We start from the raw sequence: 19998 nt of genomic DNA on the forward strand, positions 1-19998 counted from the left end.
TTCAGCATTCCCTCTCATTCCCTCCACTCTCCACTACAAACCCCATGAATCCCAAAACCAAGTGGAGGGTCATGGGAGGGTCATGGATAGGGATGGGTATGAACCTCAAGTTTGTGAACCACAAACCAGCAAATTTGTCAGGAAATTAGGTTCATGATGAGGTTAATTCTCATCCCTACAACCATGCCTGTAGGGAGTGTGTTACGATGTAGTCTGAACAAGACCACAATAAAATATGCATGCACGTACAGTTTTGGTACTCATAAACCAGAACCCTGGAAAATCAAGTGGCCAGTTACTGACCTCTCAGTACTCCCAAATATGTCTGAGAAGCTATTGAAGCCCAGGATAGTGCTGTGCATTGGCCCTATTCTGTTGTTAAAGCCACCACTGCCTTGGTGCTGATACAGCAGTTGAGGGACTTGACTTCCAGAAAGTTTGTGGTAAGTTCCTCATCAAAGGCCCCTTAGTAAGTTCGAGAGTCATGGGGTAAAAGGACAAGTCCTCTTGTGGATCAAAAACTGGCTAATTAATAAGAAACAGAGAGTGAGTATAAATGGCAATTTTCGCAGTGGAGGGTGGTAAGCAGTAGGGTACCTCAGGGTTCAGTACTGGGTCCGATGCTTTTTAACTTGTTCATTAATTATTTGGATTTGAGTGTAAGCAGTGAAGTGGCTAAGTTTGCAGATGACAGTAAATTGTTCAGGGTGGTGAGAACCAGGGAGGATTGTGAGGCACTCCAAAGGGATCTGTCAAGGCAGGGCGAGCGCACAGCCAGATTAACAACTAGGCAAACTAGGCATTTGCCTATGGGCCCCATGTATTTAGGGGCCTCGGGCCAGCTCCACCCTCCCCCCAGTTTTCATAGCCAGAGGGTTCCTTGCGCCTCTTCCTCCAGTCAAGCAGAGCTCCTTGCTGCCCCTGCAACAGTACTTGCTGGCCTCCTTACGTCAATGTGTTCCTCTGTGTATGTGAGAGAAAGAGAGAGGGGACGGGAGGCGGACAGGGCGCTTGTTTGGAAAGGCGTGAAGAGACAGAAAGATGTTGGAGGAGCACTAGGACCCAGCACCTGGCATGGCACGAGTGGAGGGGTGCATGAGCTCGCCAGCAGCAGGTTCCTTTCATGTGTTGTGGAGAGGAAAAGTCGGCTGCTTTCTTCTGCTGACTCCCTCGCAGTGTGAAAGGGAAACTTAGAGGGGCCCTTGGAATGCACCTGTCCCTTGGGCTTGGCGCTCTTTTTTGCCCTCCTTGGAGTTCGAGGATGGCTGGGACTTTTCTGCACCTGTGGCTCATTGACCAAAACTGTCATGAAAAAGGGCCAATCTAGCCTGCCTGGGAATATTTCATTAGTGATGGGGCAACAGGGGAAAAAAGATGCCAAAATTAGGAATGAAAGGTTGACATTGTAAAATAAAAAGTGGGAGGGCCAGGACTTAAAATGTTCAGTCTGGAGTTCAGCAGGAAGCAATCCTCTCCCCCTCCCCCCCCCCCAAATTCATGTGGGAGTAAGCCCTAGTAGGTTTGCCAGTTCCAGTTTAGGAAATTCCTGGAGACTGGGGGCTGTGCCTTGGGCAGGGGGGAGCTGAATGGATCCCTAGATCCACCCTTGAAAGTGGCCATTTACTCTGGGTAAATTCTGGAAATCAGTTGTTTTTCCCAGAGAACTCCAGCTCCCTGACAGCAGCCCTAATTCAGCACTGTGACTTTTCCCCCAGTCATTACTTACTGTAATATATATAGCTTACCGCCTTTCTCCCCAGTGGGGATTCAAACTGGCTCACAACATTGTTCTTCCCTCCTTCATTTTTATCTTCACAACTTCCTTTATTTATTTTTATTTACTGCAAGTGTGCAGTAGTGGTTAAGAGTGTCAGGCTAGGTTCTGGGAGGCCTGGGTTCAAATCTCCACTCTGCCATGGAAGCTTGCTGGGTGACCTTGACTTGGCCCAGTTACACACACATTCTCAGTCTAACCTAATTCACAGTACTCCAACTCACTGAAATGTTGAGACAGTGTGCAACTGCAATAAAAAAGGCCAACGCCATGCTGCAAATTATCAGGAAGGGAATTGAAAACAAATCAGCTAGTATAATGCCCCTGTATAAATCGATGGTGTAGCCTCATTTGGAATATTGTGTACAATTTTGGTCGCCGCATCTCAAAAAAGATATTATAGCATTGGAAAAAGTGCAGAAAAGGACAACTAGAATGATTAAAGGGTTGTTGGAACACTTTCCCTATGAAGAAAGGTTAAAACACTTTAGCCTGAGAAACGACTGAGGGGTGACATGACCGAGGTTTACAAAATTATGCATGGGATAGAGAACATAGAGAAAGAAGTACTTTTCACCCTTTCTCACAGTATGAGAACTCATAGGCATTCAATAAAATTGCTGAGCAGTCGTGTTAGAACTGATAAAAGGAAGTACACCCAAAGGGTGGTTAACACATGGAATTCACCGCCACAGGAGGTGGCGGTGGCTGCAAGCATAGCCAGCTTCAAGAGGGGATTGGATAAACATATGGAGCAGAGGTCCATCAGTGGCTATTAGCCACAGCTTATCACTGGAACTCTCTGTCTGGGGTAGTGATGCTCTGTATTCTTGGTGCTGGAGGGGCACAGTGGGAGGGCTTCTAGTGTCTTGGCCCCTCTGATGGACCTCCTGATGGTGCCTGGGTTTTTTGGCTACTGTGTGACACAGGGTGTTGGACTGGATGGGCCATTGGCCTGATCCAACATGGCTTCTCTTATGTTCTTATGGAGGAAGGATGCCCCTTGGTAGTACGAAAGATCATGGGTAATGTGTCCTTTTCTTAGGACAGTCATATGTGATTTCTTGTGTTATCTGTGGCTCTGTTCCATAGCACTGGTCTCCTAATTCTGAGATGCACAGGCATGCTGGTAAAGGGGCAGTGTTAATTGGTTTGGAAAATATATTCAGCAAATGACAAGTGGTCAAAAACAGATGGAGCTGGAGGTGGGTTGAAACCATCAGGTTGAATGAAACCAACACTGTTCTCAGCAAGAGTCTTTTTTCTTGGAGTCTGAAGATAACATGAGTCATTCTTGTTGCCCTCTGGATGTCAGACCTCCTGCTATACCAGCAACCCTTTTCATTGCCTGTTGGCAACTTGGATGTTGATGGGAGGAATGGAGGGCATGGGGAATGAGCATCAGTGCACTTATACTAAGGTAAAAGATAGTCCCCTGTGCAAGCACCAGTTGTTTCCAACTCTGGGGTGACGTTGCATCATGACATTTTCATGGCAGACTTTTTACTGAGTGGTTTGCCATTGCCTTCCCCAGTCATCTACACTTCCCCCCAGCAAACTGGGTACTCATTTTACTGACCTCCGAAGGATGGAAGGCTGAGTTAACCTTGAGCCAGCTACCTCAATCGAACTTAGGTTGTGAGCAGAGAGTTCGGACTGCAGTATTGCAGCTTTACCACTCTGCACCATGGGGCACTTATTCTACTTCTGGTTAAAACTAGAAGTGACATAGGAGATGCTCTAGCATTTCTCAAAGACTCTATAGTATCTTCGAGTTTTTTGTGAAATCCTAGAATGTCTCGTATGTCACTTCTGACTTTAACTGGTAGTTACATAGGGATACTGTGGTGCCAGGCTCCACCCCCTTTCATGTCATGCTACTTCTATGAAATTGCTGGTTGAAGTTTGGTAACTCTACCACCCCGTGAGGAGACAAAGACCATATGGGTCTTTGCTAATGTAGTAAAAGTGAAGTTGGGAGTCCAAGCCTGCTGCCCTTTGTGCCACAATTCCTGCAGCTGCCTAAAACTGTTTCAGCATTCATAGTCATTAATCTGACAAAGACCCACATTTCCTGTTTGGTTACATAATTTAATGTAATAGTTCTATTTCTAACTAAGTAATATTCTAGAATGAGTGGAGGCAAAGGAAGACAGTGTTCCTAAACTTTTGAATAAAAGTTTGCAATCCAGGAATGAGGAAAACTTTCTTGTTCTGCACAACAAGAATATAAACAGGAGTCCCACTCTCCTTTGCATCCAGTGAAAACACAATAGGAATATTATTCAGATTCACAGTCTTCCACTTGTAAGCTTAGGAGACTCTCCCAAGGCTAGAGGATTTATGGTTTCTGTCAGTTTACCATCCCCAAATCCCGCTGCTTTTGAGAGTGGCAGAATACATTTAAATCAACAGGAGAAAAATGAAGCACACCATGTATTCTGGACTACTAAATACAAAGGGCCAATTCATAGAAAATGTTGTGATGTGATTATGTGCTCAACCATGCAGTCAAACTGATTGCATGACACCAGCAATAACAACACTAGCAATCATGCAGGGCCCACTTGCTAATCTGAACAACACTGCCTGTGACCTGTTTGGAGATGTAAATTCTTCACAGATTTTGAAACCATGGAGGAAAACAACAACAGGTGGGGGGTAAAGATCAGAGAAAAATATTGGTCAATATATGCAAACCTTGCCATTCTTATCAAATGTAATTTAAAAGACATAAAGTGCATCATGAATAATTTTGTTAGCATGTAAAATTGTACTGTTCTGAATATTTTATACATTTTAAAAGCATTAGTGCCTTAATTTTGTTCAACACAATTGCAAATGTACCCAGTGATAAAATGAAATAAGTACAAGCTTTTGCACCCATTTTCATATATGTCTCAGTTTTTGCAATTTGAGAAGTAGGGTAACAATGTTGAAAATTCAAACCCATACATTTTGTAGTAAACCAATTGTTTATTATTTGAATATAGGGACAGTTTTCATACAGCCACAGCATTAAGGATTATTAACAGATTGGGAAAAATGTACTGTAACAGCACTGAAAGTGAACAAGTTGAAACTAAACCCCCCAAAATCATAAATAATGCTAGTTTGGAAGGAAGAGGTCTTGAAAGACATTGTTATTCCTCACTTTTGATGGAGTTTAATCAGGGCTGGGTAACAATTAGGCCAAGTAGGCACTGGCCTATGGGCCTGCATGCCTTTAGGGGCCCCAGGTCAACTCCCCCCCCTCCAGTTTCCCCCCTGCTTGCAGCCATGAAAGCCTGCATGTAAAGCCAGCAACTGAGCCACTCTTTGCCTGATTTGCCCGGTGAGGCTGCTGCTAGTGTCATCGCTAAGTTTGCCTCTCTGCCTCTTCCCCGCAGCTTTGTCAAAGGGGCTTTTGAGAAGATGCCTGCAGGCTGCAGCAGGGATAATGGGCGGCAGGATGGGCACTCCAACTGAGATAATTTGCAAGGCCCCCCCTCCAAGATTTTGACTACCTGGGGGCCTCCACAAGATTTAATCCAGCAGTTGCCTTGGGGTTATACTGGATCCAGCTTTTTTACAGGAGAAGCAAGTAACTGCAGCTGCAAAAAATGCTTTCTATCAACTCAGCCTAGCTTGTAAGGTGGCCCTTACCTTGCTATGGCTAATCTGACCACCTGGATCCCCACCACAGTAACATTGAGACTAGACTACTCCAATGCACTGTACTTTGGCCTCCCTTCAAAACCATCTGTATCTGTGTATGGGGGTGTCTGCCTACTGCCCTTTCAGTCTTAAGCATTCTTATAGACTTCTGAGTCAACTGAATTTGTTAATTATTGTATTGCAGAATTGTTTTATTGTTTTATTCTAATTACTAGGAATAAGGCCCATTGTGGAGAAAAATACAATGGGCTCTAGAAAGAGCTTCTGGACGAGTTCCCCCCTCTGCTGTTTCCCCACCCATCCAAGTGAAGCCATTCACTCCCCCATATCTCCAGGGGAGCTGATCTCTGCCATCTGAGAGGAGTTGTAATTCTGATTGATCTCCATCCCTCACATGGAGATTGACAACAATTGCTCCCCAAGGAGGAAATGGCTGGGTTGGAGGGTGGAGTCTGTATCATTGTACCTGCCTGAGGTCCCACCTAGGGATGTGCATTCAGTTCAGATGAACCTAATAAATCCCTGAATATCCCATGATTCGGAAGTATTCAGCACTGATTTTAAACCATTACATGGGAGCCGTATATGGCTCCCCTGAATACCTCTGAATCAGTATTTGGAAGTCAATGGAAAAAGCGGGAAAGGAGTTTTTGCAGTTTCGGGGAAGCTGCTTGCCTCCTTTCCCGCCTTTGGAAGCCTTTTCCCACCTCTCCCATAGCCTCCCTGGGATCAGGGAGGAAGAGGGTGGAGGAGAGAAGTCCCAGCAGCCAATTCAAAGTATGCATTTGCAAAATGCATGCACCTTTGCAGGGCTGTTGTATTGCTGATGGCTGGGCTAATCCCTTCCATCAGCAACATAGTTGTTCTTTTGCTTACTTGGGTATCCAAGTAAACACTGTTCTCTGGCCAATCACAGAGCAGTGGTATTTTCTGAAACTGCTCTGTTTAGGGCCAGAGAATCTTTTTAAGGAGTCTGCCTGGCTGGACTCCATTGCTGCTGCTGCTGGTGGACTGCTGCTGTGACTGAGAGATTGTGCTGTGCTGGCCCTTTGGCTACAGCTGCTGCTGCTCTCTTTCTCAGTCTTGCCTGGCCCGCTTGGACTGGAGAAGACAGCTAAAGGTAAGTCTTGGGGTTCTTCTTGTTTTTATTTTACTTAGGATATAAGTAAAAGGGCCTTTTAAAACTCAGAGTCCCTTTACTTATCTAGATTTGGGTGGGTAGCTTATTTGGGGTTAGGGGGTTCTCTGGGGGTGGGGGCCAGGGTGGGGGAAGGAAGGGGGTTGCCTATATCTTTTAAAAGTGCTGTGTCCTTTTACATTCCCTGATTTCTGTGGGTGGTTAGGATTTCTTGAGGTTAGGGTGAAGGTTGTTGGGGGGAGGTTGGTTAAGTTGTATTTGTTAAATTCAATTTTTTAAGTTAAAGTTAAGGTTTTAATAGATTTCCTGGTTGGGTTTGTTCTGCTGTCACATGCTTCCTGTTGTTCCTTAGCCTTGTTGTTCTGTATCTTGAGGGGGGGGGGGTGTTTGGTTTGGCTTGAGGTGGTTTTTTTTTTGTAAAAGTTAAGTTTTTAATAGATTTTTTGGTTGGATTTGTTCTGCTGTTGTTCTGTTTCCTGAGAACCAGCATGGTTGGTGTGCTTGGCCAGCTCTCCCCACATTGTTTGGGGCAGGGCTGGAGAACTGGCATCTGTAGATTGTGTGTTCTGTGGCAAGGAAGCTGGCATCTGGGTGAGAGACTTAGAACCAGCATGGTTGGTTTGCTTGGCCAGCTCTCCCCGTGTTGTTTGGGGCAAGGCTGGAGAGCTGGCATCTGGGTTTGCTGCAGCCAGGTCTGCAGAGCAGACCTTGCACAGATTGTGTTTTGTGTGGCACTGAAGTTGGCAACTGAGTTTATTGGTGCCAGGGTGCATATAGAGTAGATAGATGGATTTAGTGCATTGGGGTCCTATAGAGATTCTCTGATTTGAAGTTAGGTTTGGCTTCGGGTGCCCCAGGAATTGGACCCTCTGGTCCAATTTATGTTGGCCTTGTGAGTTTTGTGTGGGAAAATCCCTGAAGCTGCACAGCAGTTTTGGGGGCTCTCCCCAAAACCCCCTGCTCCCCAGATCCACTTTTCCCACGATAATTACAGTGGGGAAAGTGGCTAACTGTTTTTTTTTCTCACCTTTGGGAACAGTGTTCCTTTTGGGGTGCCCACAGATAGGTGCAGTCTTTTTGTGCCATGGGGGTTGCATGTGGGGAAGTCCCCTAAAGCTGCCCTGCAGTTTTAGGGGCTCTCCCTTAAACCCCCTTCTGGCCAGAGCCACTTTTCCCATGGCAATTATAGTGGAGGAAGTGGCTAATAGGACTTTCCCCAGCATTGATAGCAATGGGCCTGTTGGGGAGCCCACAGACAGGGTCCCCCTGACCCAATCTTTTTTGGACTTTGGGGTTTTGTAGGAGAGAGTCTCCTGCAGCTTCCCTGCAGTTTGGTGGCCTCTCCCTCAAACCTCCTATCCCCCAGCAGCCTTTGATTATGCCTTATGTTGCCATTGAGTTCAATGGCCCATAGGGTTTAATGGTGGGATAGAGGCACCCTCTTTAGCCCAATCTTTTTGGGACTTGGGGGTTTTGTAGGGGAGAGTCTGAGGACTGAGGCACTGATTCACCATCTTCAGGCTCCACCCCTCAAATATCCAGGAATTTCCCAACCTGCAGTTGGCAACCCTATCTCCTTCCCAGACAACCTCAGCCTACCTTTATCTTCCCAGCTTTCCATCTCCTCCCCCCACCCTGCAGCCTCTACCTAGGAAAATGACAGTCTTTCTTTACAGAGAGGACCTAAGCAGCTTCCATCATTCTCCTCTCCCCCCCTTGTTGATCTGCACAACAACCCTGTGAGGTAGGTTAGGCTGAAAGTCTTTGACTGGTCCAAAACCACCCATTCAGCTTCCCAGTATGAACCTTGGTCCAACTCTGAAGCACTGACTGCAATATCACACTGACTGTCATAGGGGGGCTGCCGCTGAACAGGAGCAAGCAGCCAGGCCTAGTTAAATCATGTCAGTCAGGTGGCATTGTCACCCAGATGGTGCTGCCAGGCCTAGAGTAGCCAGCCTCCAGGTGGAACATGAAGATCTCCTGGTTTTGCAACTGCAGACTTTGTCACCCCCTGGAGAAAATAACTCCTTTGGAGGGTGGACTCTATGGCATTATATTTGACTGAGGCCTCTCCCCTCCTCAAACCCAAGCTTCTGTGGACTCCTTCACAAAATCTCCAGGAACTTCCCAACCTGGAGCTGATGACCCTAGTCAGGACCAGCCCCAATTAGTTCTCCCTCAAAGGCCAAAATAGTCCTGGAAAAAGCCTCCTCCCACTGCCTTTTACTGAGCAAACCAAGCTTGGTTGGTTAGCAACAGGCACTGAAGGGAAAGTGAAGGCAGCTTCCACAGTGGCCCAATCTTAAACACAGGTCTCCATATTTTTTCTTTTTCTGTCTCTCTTTCTCTTTCCCTTTTCCCCTTTGTACCGAGAATAAAATGCCATTGTGCTGCTGCCGCCAAGAAATGCCATTTTTTTTCTCTATGTCTCTCTGACTTTGGTTACTATGAGGAGGAGGGGAAGGAGCCCTCAGCCAATTGAGAGAAGGCTTTCTGTGGCTGTTTCCCTCCTCCTCCCTCCCTCAGCCAATTGAAGGAAGGTTTTTTTAATCTCCTCTGCAAAGCAGTGCCAATTGAGGGAAGGCTTTCTGTGACAGTTTCCCTCCTCCTCCCTCTTTCAGCCAATCGAGGGAATACTTCACCCCCTCTCCTCTGTGAATCAGTGCCTCAGTCCTCAGCTAATGGAATGCAGTAGATCTTGAGTGGCAGTTGACCAGACAATGGTTTATGCAGCATACCCCTCAGCTAATGGGAGATCTGGATTTGGCCTCCCCACAGGGCTTTTATTATAGAGAGAATTATGTGTTAAATTTGTTGTGAGCGGCTCTGAACCCTGCATGCAAGGAAGGGTGGGATACAAATTTAAATAATAAATGAATAAATCTCCCAACTGGTCCAAAATGCCATGACTTGGCTGTAAACTGGAACTAGATGGAGCATGCATATTACTCCCATTCTGCAGATGTTCCATTGGCTACCCATCCATTACTGGGATCAGTTTAAAATATTGGCTATCACATACAAAGCCATTCATGGCTTTGGCCCCTCTTATTTGTGGTACTGCCTCTCTCTCCTTATGTTGCACCATGTCAACTTTGTTAAGTCAGCAGGGGCTTCTGCAGGTGCCAAAATGCAAATAGGCAAAATCAGCATCAGTCTGTACATGTTCTGTCTCTATTGTGTCTTCTGCCTTGTGGAACAGTTTTCCTGAGGAGGTCAGGAAAATTCCCACTCTTCTGGCTTTCCACAAACTGCAAAACTGAACTATTTTGTTCAGGTAATAAGATTGCACTATACAAAATAGTGTTACAAACATATTAGGGACTATGATCTATAATAGGGGTGTCAAACATGTGGCCCAGGGGCTGAATCAGGCCCCAGAGAGCTCCTATCAGGCCCCTAAGCAACTTTGTTTTCCCTTCGTTTGCTCATTTCTGCATCCCAGCTTGCTTTGCCAGGTTTCTGCAATCACACAAGAGCTACAGAGCAAAACCTCTATTTTCTCTATTGGCTGAGGCTCCTCCCTTTGAGAGGAAGGAGGGGAAGCAGAGCTTGCTTTGCCAGGCTTTCTCAATTGCACAGAAGAGCTTCTGAACCAAGCCTCTCTTCCTTCTATTGGCTGAGGCTCCTCCCCTTCCTGGTCCCCTGAGGGAGGGAGGAAAGAGCCAGAGCTTCCTTTGCCCAGTTCCCTGGATCCCATGGGAGAAATACAAAGAAAGCACCTTTAAGACCAACAAGTGCTAATGTTTTAAGCATGTTTTAAGTTTTTTTTTTTTTAAAAAAATCTTTCATTGTGTTTGTCTGCATCCTTTGTAAAGTTTATATCTCTGCTACCTACCAGCCCGACAAGGTCTCATTTATGTCAGATCTGGCCCTCATAACAAATTAGTTTGACACCCTTTGTCTATAGTGCTGCTGTATATGGCTTATTGTGAGTAGGATCCTGTTCGTGATTGTTGTACTGCTTAATGTGTCATATGAATACTTCAGTTCTTTCTGGGGTTCCAGACTTCTAAAATCCTAATGCACTGGTTATTGATGCATTTTGTAGATTGTACTGAGTCACTATGTGTAATCTGCCTTGAGTCTCTGTGGGAAAAACAGACTATAAATAAACACATATATATAGTTTAAAAATTGAGCAGTTTGGTGTTGTATTAACATCATACACACCAGATGGGGTATTAACTGGGGATAAAATTAGGCACATTAATTTAAACAGTTCTTGAAAATACATTGTGTAGGTCTGCAGAATATGCGGGAATTATCATTTTTTAATTATGTAGTTTGTCTTGCATAACAATATCTTCAGATTGCACAGTTCTTAGAAAGCAGAGTATACAGACCTTCTCTTATAAAGCATTTTACTCATTCCCCAAAAGAATATTCCATAGCAGTTATTTCTCAGTGCTTCCAAAATTTCCATTTTTTCTGTTGGAAAAATTGAAAAGAAATTTTTAAAGGAAAAACTGGGTGGTGGTGGGGGGATGGGACCATTAGTATGTTTTTTTCTCAGGCCTTTGAGAGTGGTTTCTCCCACTATCCACCTCAGTTTGTATCTCATTGTTGCTGCTTAACCATGAAATCTTTGAGCACAGGCGTATTGAATAAATGCTCTGAATTTTGAGATCCAAGACAATTGTATTAATCAGTACAAAGACATCTTCATTGCAAAGGTCTCCTCCACATAAAGCCAGCTAGGTGACCTTGGGTCTGTCACAGTTCTCTCAGAGCTCTCTTAGTCCCACCTATCTCACAGGGTGTCTGTTATGGGGAAAGGAAGGGTAGGTGATTTTAAGCAGCTCTGAGAATCCTTTGAGTAGTGAAGGACTGGGTATAAAACTAACTCTTCTTCTTTAGATACTTATCTAATTCTTCCAGGAATCCTTACAATTTTCTGTATTCATTGTTAGGTTCACCTAGATAGCACTAAAGATCACCAGCAGTACTGTATTGGCAGATAGTGATAAAAAATACTATCGTATTTTCCCACCTAAGAATAATGCACAGACTATAGCAAGGACCTCACATTTCATCATATTGTGCTACTCAAAGCTGGGGTGGGGGTGTAATCCTTTTGGTGCATGTGAGCACCAAAGAACAGTGACCTTTAGAGTTCCAATTGCTACAATAGTTAACAGGAGACTCCTGTGACTTGCACTCTTTATCTTGTAGTTTATAATTACTTCATTAAGAGATCATTTTTGTATTTATCTTTACATTTATCTTGTATTTAGCTTGTTCCTATTTATGTGTATTTATTTTGTCAGCACTATTAAGATTGCCATATCCCCCAAATCTATGTAATGTAATATGCACATTATGCACATTGTTCATTATGCAAAGCAAACATATCAATTAGTGTGTTATCTTATAGTTGTTTTGCATTTCCATGCTGGAAACTGCCACAAATACAACAGAGAAGGAACATAGAAAACACTTCTTTGTCTGACCTTTTGCTTATGTCAGAATTTTTCAAGCACTCTTCTTGACATTACAGTGAAGCTTGCTTGGGAGAGAGATGTTCCCATTGACCAGCTCCTAACGATAATCTGGCTGCCACATTCTGGACCACCTGCAGTTTCTAGGTTATCTTCAAGGACAGCCTAATGCATTACATGAATCCAGTTGTGAGGCTACATAAGCATGGATCAGCTGATGAGTTGGGTCTAGACTCAAATTGCTTCCTTTACAATTTCACACAGCAGCTGTGCGGAAAGTAGGGTTGCCAGGTCCTGGAGATTTGGGGACGGTGCCTGGGCAGGAGAAGGACCTCAATGGGTACACTACCATAGAGTCCACCCTCCAAGACATCCATTTTCTCTTGGTTATGCAATAACAATCTTGCCAAGTGTGAGCTGAATGTCCAATTAATGGCACCCTATGTACCTTGGCATTTACACACAACCTATGTACATTGGCATTAGCTTAGAGTGGACTTTGAGCTATAAACACTATCTTGACAATGTAACAGTGAAAATATATATGTGAAACAACATTCTCCAAAAATTATGTGGTACAATTTGCAGTGCATCTGCTACAACAGTTAGATGCTCAGCTTTGGAGTTGGTATATAGTACTGTGGAAAATGGTTCTTAAGTGTTGCTCAACAGCTCCCATGTCCATAAACTTGATGTTGAACTCAATAAAACAATGAGAGCCATCAGTGGATGTATTGAACCCACTCCAACTTATTGGCTACATACTTTGTGCCACATCACTCCCCACATCTCCACAGGCAAGATGCTCTTCTTCATAAATATATATATAAAAAAATCATTGCAAACAGAGTTGTCCATCCACAAAGACATGGCTGTCACAGCATATCCAGACTAAAGTACCAACACCCAGCAATAAGATGTGCATTCTGTACAAATCCTACAATCACAAAATTTCAATCTAGGGCAGTAGTGGCTAACGTGCCGGAGGGGGCATTCAGAGCCCTCTCTGTGGGTGCGCACACTTCCTCGTCCCCCACCCCGCACATTAGACTCGGCTCCCCTCCGCAGTCCTCCCTTCCCTCCCACACCGGAGCTGCAGTGCAGCCGCATTGAAACCTGCACGGGAAAAAATTTCACTCCCCCTCACTTCCACGTGCCCACAGAGAGAGTTCTGAGTGGCTTGGTTTGGAGAGGGATTTAAAGAAACAAATGGCTTCTCCAAGCTGGCTGATGGGGTGGTGGGGGCTTTGAGAGCCACACAATAGTTGCAAAAGAACCATCTGTAGCTCCCCAGGCATGGTTTGGCCACCCCTGCTCCAGGTGGTAGCTGGAGGTTGCTGGCTTTTACAACTGATCTTCAGGTGATGGAGATCAGTTCACCTGGAGAAAATATCTGCTTTGGAAGGTGGACCCTGTGGCATTATACCCTTCTGAGTATGGGTGCAGAACAGGGTTGCCAACCCCCAGGTGGTAGCTGGAAATCGGAATTACAACGAAGCTGCAGGCAATAAGAGATTAGTTTTGTTGGAGAAGATGGCTGCTTTGGAAGGTGGACTCTATGGAGTCATATGATCTCATTGAAGCTCCTCCCTTCCCCAAACTCAGGCTCCTTCCCCCATATCTCCAGGTATTTCCCAACCCAAACTTGGTAACTCTAACTGGACCTCTTTCAGAGAGACAACAGGGCACTCCAACCTTTTTGAGCTCGTGGGCACCTTGGGAATTCTGACATGGGAGGGAGGTGCAACCACAACACACAGAGGAAAATTCCTTGCAGGTGTTCCTGCAGTTTTAGGGAGGGGGTTAGATGGGACCCACTAGGGCAGGGGTGGCCAAATTTACTTAACAGAAGAGCCACATAGAATAAATGTCAGATGTGTGAGAGTCACCAGACACGAACGTCAGATGTCTGAGAGAAGGAAGGAAGGAAAATAGATGGTGGGAGGGAGCAGGGAGAGAGAGGTGGAAATAAAGCAACTTGAACTTTAAATGCATTCTCCAAGCCAGTGGCTGGCTTGGCTTGAAGAAGTGGTTTAAAGAGACAAATGCCTTCTCTGGTGGGGGCTTCAAGAGCCACATGATGTGTGTGAAAGAGCCACATGTGGCTTCTGAGCCACAGTTTGGCCATCCCTGCATTAGAGAGATGGGTATAAGGCAGCTTCACATTTTCATGTGGCCAAGACCTGGTTGCATTTCATATTTCAAAACTGTTGTGGCACGGTCCAAGCCGAAGGGAAGATGAGAGCATGGCTGTGTGGGGATGGGTGTGTGTGTGTGTGTGGGGGGAGAGATCAGGACCTTGAATCAAGCATGTTTTTTGAAGGGATGTGGGTTTATTACAGGAAATATTGGATCCCACTAATCTGGCAGAAACAGCAGCCGGGATCACCTCTGCTTTAGGAGTGGAAAGGGAGGAACTGCAGGCTTCCTTGCTTTCAAATACGATGCTTCTGACAGCAGTATCTGAGCAGAGCTCTTCAAGCTACAGGGACCATAAGGCAAATTATTGATAAGCTGTTTTTGAACTGTTGCACTGCTGTTCTGGTTTTCCACAGCATCCCTGACAAGTGTTTGTCCAGCCGCTGCTTAAAGACTGCCGGTGAGGGGGTCGATTGCACTGTTTAACAACTCCACCTTCATTTAAATGTAATACAGCTTTCCTTTTTATATATTCTGCATATAGATTGAAGATATAAGGAGATAAAATATGTCCTTGTCTGACACCTTTACGAATTAGAAACCACATTTTATACCTTCATATTCTGCCCTAATAATAGCCTCTTGTCCAGAGTATAGGTTGTGCATCAAAGCAACTAGATGTTGTGCCACACCCATTTCTTTTAAAACCAACCATAGTTTTTCATGATTAATACAGTCAAATGTTTTTATGTATTATTTATTTTAGCTGATTTATATTCTACCCTCCTCGCAAGCAGGCTTGGGATGGATTACAACATATAAATAACATAATTGGTTAGAACATAAATATATTAAACAGTTAAAATAAAAGTTAAAACAGACAGCCATTGGCCAGGAATACACAATCTGTGTGGTTTTGTCTATAATGTGAAAAACAAACTGATTTTCTTCTGAAATACTCTCGCATGTTCCAGTAACCAATGTAAATTTGCAATATGATCTCCAGTGCCTCTTCCTTTTCTGAACCCAGATTGAACATCTGGCATTTCTTGTTTCATATACAGTAACACTGTTGTAAGATTCTAAGCATAATTTTATTTATGTGAGAAATCAATACAGTGGCCCAATAATTCCTGTGGTCTTTGACATCTTTTCTTAGAATTGGAATTTACATTGAGCATTTCCAGTCTGTGGATCATTGTTTTCCTTTCCACATTTGTTGACATATTTCTGTTAAAGTTTTGAAGTACTCCAATTCTATGGCTTGGAATAGCTCTGTTGATATCCCATCTACTTCTGGTGACTTGTTTTTTCCCAATTGCTCTCAGTTCAGCCTTCAGTTTCTAAAATTGCAGGTTCTTCTTCAAAAGATTCTTCTTGAAAGGGACCTGTCATCTTTTCATCTCTTCTGTATAGTGCTTCAGTGTATTGTTCCTGTCTTCTTTATTTTGTTCTGTTAATATATTTCTGCGTTGATCTTTCAGTACGTCTAACTGTGCTTCAAATTTTCCCTTGATTTCTTGGATTTTATTAAATAGGTCTCTTGTTCTTCCTTTTTTGTTGTTCTTTTCCATTACTTTACACTGGTTATTATAATACTTCTCTTTGTCTCTGTGTGTCAGTTGCTCAAATGCTGCATTTAGATTTCTGATTCTATTTCTGTCATCTTTTACTTTTGTTTCTCCTCTTATCGTTAACAATTTTATCAGAGTTTCATCAGTCATCCATCAAGGTTTTTCATTTCTTTTGGCTACAGGAATAGGCTTTATGCATTGTTTCTTGATATCTCTGGTTCCAACCCATTTTTCTTCCAATTCCTGTTCATATGAAGTTAATAATGCAAATCTGTTCTTTGAAAAGGTAAAGGTAGTCCCCCGTGCAAGCACTAGTTGTTTTCGACTCTGGGGTGATGTTGCTTTCACAACATTTTCACGGCAGACTTTTTACGAGGTGGTTTGCCATTGCCTTCCCCAGTCATCTACACTTTCCCCCCAGCAAGCTGGGTTCAGGTAGCCAGCTCCAGGTTGACTCAGCCTTCCATTCTTCCAAGGTCAGTCAAATGAGTACCCAGCTTGCTGGGGGGGAAGTGTAGATTGACTGGGAAAGGCAATGGCAAACCATCCCATAAAAAGTCTGCTGTGAAAACGTTGTGAAGGCAATGTCACCCCTGAGTCGAAAACGACTGGTGCTTGCAAAGGGGACTACCTTTACCTTTTTAAAGAACAGATTTTTTTACATGGTCTTTAAACTCATCAGAACTGTTGCTTATATTGTATTTTGGCACTATGAACGTTTTGGGTTTTTTTTCTTCAGCTTTGTTCTAATTATCAGTATTAACAATTCATGGTCTGTACTACAATCAGCTCCTGGTCTTTTCCATCTTTTGCTTCCAATTATGTAATCTATTTGATTTTGATATTGGCCATCCTGTGATGTCCACCTATCAAATCATCTGCTTGGTTCCCTGAAACATGTTCACAATGAACAACTTGTTGTTGTTCTCCTGCTTCATTTTGTGCTTCTCACCCAAATTTTCTAACAATATTTGATTCTGCTTTGTTTCCCACTTTTGAATTCCAGTCACCTATGGTTGCCATCACATCTTTTTAAGGTGTGTAATTATTTTTTTCCTGGACACTTGTATAAAAACTTTCAATTCTGTCCATCATCTGTAGTTGAGGTGTAATTTTGAACGATGGTTATACAGATGCATTATAGCCCCTGAGTGCTTGTGCTACATATAGAATAATAAAGTTGGAAGGGACCTCCAGGGTCATCTAGTCCAACCCTCTGCACAATGCAGGAAACTCACAAGTACTCCCCCACGCCCCTAGTTACTCCTGCTCCATGCCCAGAAGATGACAAAACAAGCAAACAAACAAACCTCCAGAACCCCTGGTCAAACTGGCCTGGAGAAAATTGCTTCCTGGTCCCAGCATTTCCTTGGGCATATAAGAACAGCCCAAGAGAACTAAGCACTGATGCAGCCCTTCCTGTGCTCCTTCCCATGGTCTATCTAATTCACAGAATCAGCATTGTTGTCAGATGATCATCTAGCCTCTGTTTAAAGGTAAAGATGAAAGTACCAGTTGTTTCTGACTCTGGGGTGATGTCACATCACAATGTTTCATGGCAGATTTTTTACGGGGTGATTTGCCATTGCCTTTCCCAGTCATCTACACTTTACCCCCAGCAAGCTGGGTACTCATTTTACCAACCTGGGAAGGATGGAAGGCTGAGTCAACCTTGAGCTGGCTATCTGAACCCAGCTTCTGCCGGAATCAAACTCAGGTTGTGAGCAGAGCTTGGACTGCAGTACTGCAGCTTACCTCTCTGTGCCATGGGGCTTCTCTGTTTAAAAACCTTTAAAGAAGGAGAGCCCACCACCTCCTGTGGAAACCTGTTCCACTGAGGAACTGCTCTGTCAGGAAGGTACTCCTAATGTTTAGTTGAAAGCTCTTTTTGGTTTAATTGCAACCTGCTGGTTCTGGTCCAACCTTTTAGGGCAGCAGAAAATAACTCTGCAACATCCTCTGTATGACAGCGCTTCCTTAAAATACTTAAAGATGGCGATCATATTACCTCTCAGTTGTCTGCTCTCCAGGCTAAACACGCACACACACACACACACTTCTGATTGTGAAACGTACTATAGAAAAGCTTCCCTCCCTCATCTGACACACACCTGAGCAATGCATATATTGCTACTTCTTTGCCTAACATGACTTTTGTTTGCAGCGTCACACCTGAAGCCTTGCAGATAGGGTTGCAAATTCCAGGTTTTGAAATTCCTGGATGTTTGATGACAGAGCTTGGGAATGGCAGAGTCTGAGGAAGGGGAACAGTTCAGCAGGGATGGGATTTTATAGTTTCCAACATCAGAAGCTGCCATTTCATCATGGGGAACTGATTTTCATGGTCCAGAGGTCAATTGCAGTTGTGGGAGAACTCCACTCATCACCTGGAGGTTGACAGCGGTACCTGCAGAGGATGACTGCTGTTGGCTCTCACGGACTATGGAGAGAGTTGGCTTCTGCAGAGTGAAACTAACTCACTCTTTGGTTAATGATTGGGGGGGGGTGCATATACCCATTCTGGGGTGAGCTTCTGTGCCCTTATTAGTAAGATGTAATATGGATCTCATTTTCTAGAAAAGACAAACAACATAGAATAAACTGTGGATTTTGTATGATGTCCTTACTCAGCTAAAAAGAGGGATGGGGCAACCTATGGCCAAATTAGAAGGATGACTTGTAATTTGGAGTGCTGAAGGATTATACTGCCTTGCCACATCACTTTGATTAGGCAAAATGAAGAAAGCTTCTCTTTCTGATACTATCTGATTTACACATCCCCCTACTTGCAAGATGCCTGCCAGGCCCTTTCCATAGAAAAATGGATTATTCTACAGTCAGATTAATGGGCTTTCATTTTGCAAAACATCTGTCACCGTTAGTCCTGGACAGTGAGCGTGAAATTAGTTTTGACTGCAGAAAGGCTATGTTGGTGTGTAATATGTGACTAACATTACAACGGCTCAGGAAGTGAGCTGGTGAATGCGAATTACCTGTTGAAAGGAGAACAGACTTCTTCTACACACCTACCTATTGGGCAAGGAGGAATGAAGTGTGGAAACTGGAGAAGGGGTTGAAATGCACATCTAGGCATTCGCTATCCATTTCTGTGACTGCAACCTATCTCACTGTTTTATTTGTGGCCGGTGCTGCTAGAATGAAGGCAATCAGCTGGGTGGAGTGAGGGTAAAGTAGTAAAGTAAAATACATGATAGAAGTATTTCCATAGGCATCTGTAGGGAAGAAAGAAGCAGAGATGCAGTGCAGCCTGCAGGGGACAGAGTGATTATGTATGTATTTGGAAACCTCCCCTTCTGTTAATGTCTTGCTAACATATCAACCTGAGATGCCTCTAAAGATCATATGGAATGTCATGCAAAATACCCACTTATCACAGTGTATGACAGCAATCTTAAGCAGGTTTGTTCAAGATCTTGTTCCGGTCTATTTTATAGAACTTACTCCCAGAAAAGTGTTTTTTGGATTGCACTGTGTCACATTCCGCAGTACATTAAAGGATAATGAAAGGTAATGGTTGCTTATTAAAATGTAAATTGTCTTGCATTTCCTTATATATATTAGTAAGACACCTGTCTTGAGAGTTGATAATATGCAAGAGTATTTAAAGTAGACAACCTAAAAAGTGATGACTAAGCAATTCATGAAGTTTTCTTTCATCAGCGGACAGCCCTACTATTTTCTCTTCAGGAACTATAACAATTCACTGCTGGAGAATTCAGTGTCCATTTAATCCAAAGATTTGCTGTCTGGAGTATGGGGCTCCCTTCCTCTTGTGACTTGCAATTTGTTGAAAGCTGTGGCCTTTATATTTCAGCTGTTGATTGGTGATGGTAGTTACTGCTGGTGTACTTTTATTTATTTGTATCAAAATGGCTATTTAAGTGTTAAATGTCTTTTAAATCATTTCCCCTTTGGATTGGAATGGGATGAAATAATACATTCTGGCTTGGGGCTACCAGACTGTTACTATGGATGGAAGAATTTTACTTGTAAAGGGTGACTTTCCATCTCCCTCCTTCTTTTGCTGTCCAAAATTCCACACACCACAAATGCTTTGCTGGGGAGCACTATCCAAGTCACTCTCCTTTGTAATGTATGGTGAAGAGTACCAACCAGAGTCAGTCACCTGTCCTTTCATTGCTGTATCATATTTTTGCTCTCAGTATGTGAGTGAAGGGGGCTTTGGGAGTGAACAGTAAAATAATTATATAAAACTAGCCAGCCCTGGGATGCACATTTCCAGTTGTATCT

General features: G+C 43.8%; 1 protein-coding gene across 2 annotated transcripts in view; it reads left to right on the forward strand.

Moving 5' to 3' along the window:
- GRM4 (glutamate metabotropic receptor 4) overlaps window positions 1–19998 on the forward strand; it is a 618169-nt gene that overhangs the window by 573841 nt on the left and 24330 nt on the right. The gene's annotated exons all lie outside the window — the stretch shown is intronic.

This window comes from Heteronotia binoei, chromosome 2 (assembly GCF_032191835.1).
Source record: "Heteronotia binoei isolate CCM8104 ecotype False Entrance Well chromosome 2, APGP_CSIRO_Hbin_v1, whole genome shotgun sequence".
Taxonomy (NCBI): Eukaryota; Metazoa; Chordata; class Lepidosauria; order Squamata; family Gekkonidae; genus Heteronotia; species Heteronotia binoei.